The sequence below is a fragment of the Triticum aestivum genome, unplaced genomic scaffold (assembly GCF_018294505.1).
Source record: "Triticum aestivum cultivar Chinese Spring unplaced genomic scaffold, IWGSC CS RefSeq v2.1 scaffold4B_scf_1981, whole genome shotgun sequence".
Taxonomy (NCBI): Eukaryota; Viridiplantae; Streptophyta; class Magnoliopsida; order Poales; family Poaceae; genus Triticum; species Triticum aestivum.
Window position 1 is genome coordinate 35,270 of NW_025225098.1, and position 552 is coordinate 35,821.

The 552-nt window shown below is 33.9% G+C and overlaps 1 long non-coding RNA gene across 1 annotated transcript in view; it reads left to right on the top strand.

The window, feature by feature from the left end:
• LOC123172058 (uncharacterized) overlaps nucleotides 1-291 on the top strand; it is a 3,376-nt gene extending 3,085 nt beyond the window's left edge. The window contains exon 4 of the long non-coding RNA XR_006485449.1: nucleotides 66-291. This is a non-coding gene — a long non-coding RNA (uncharacterized lncRNA). The remainder of the gene's footprint in view (nucleotides 1-65) is intronic.
• The last annotated feature ends 261 nt before the right edge of the window (nucleotides 292-552 follow it).

Below are 552 nucleotides of genomic sequence, written 5' to 3' on the forward strand. Positions count from 1 at the left end.
TAAAAGTATACGTGTATTATTTCTGCTATCAATGACATACTTTTTGTTCTCTTTTGAATGTCCAGATATTTTGCATCAGGAAGAAGTAGTACTTGAAGAAGCAGATTACATGTTTTCTCGTCGTGAAGAACTAGATAGGCTTGTTCTATTTCCTTTTCCAATTCTGGAGTATTTCAGCAGCTGAATGCTTGACTACAACATGTTGTAGGTTGCTTGGATCTGTATAAAATACGTATGTGATGGAAATTTGTAGAATGTGTGTTCTGAGATATTTCCGTAATATTTAGCTAACTGGTGGTAACTTGATTCATATTCTTATTCAAACTCATTTGAAAATGTTCATTAAATGGGCTGGAGTTGGACCTTAAAGAGGCCAAGAATCAATTTATATTCGACAAATATTTTGGGTAAAAAATAAAACAAAAATATATGAATGTGGAAAGGCCAAGGCCCAGGAAAGAAAAAGCCTAGAAAACATTGGGCTGGACTCATTTTGTTAAACATAATTTGGTAGAAAAAGATTTAAAGGCTGAAATGTTGGGCCTAGCCCAT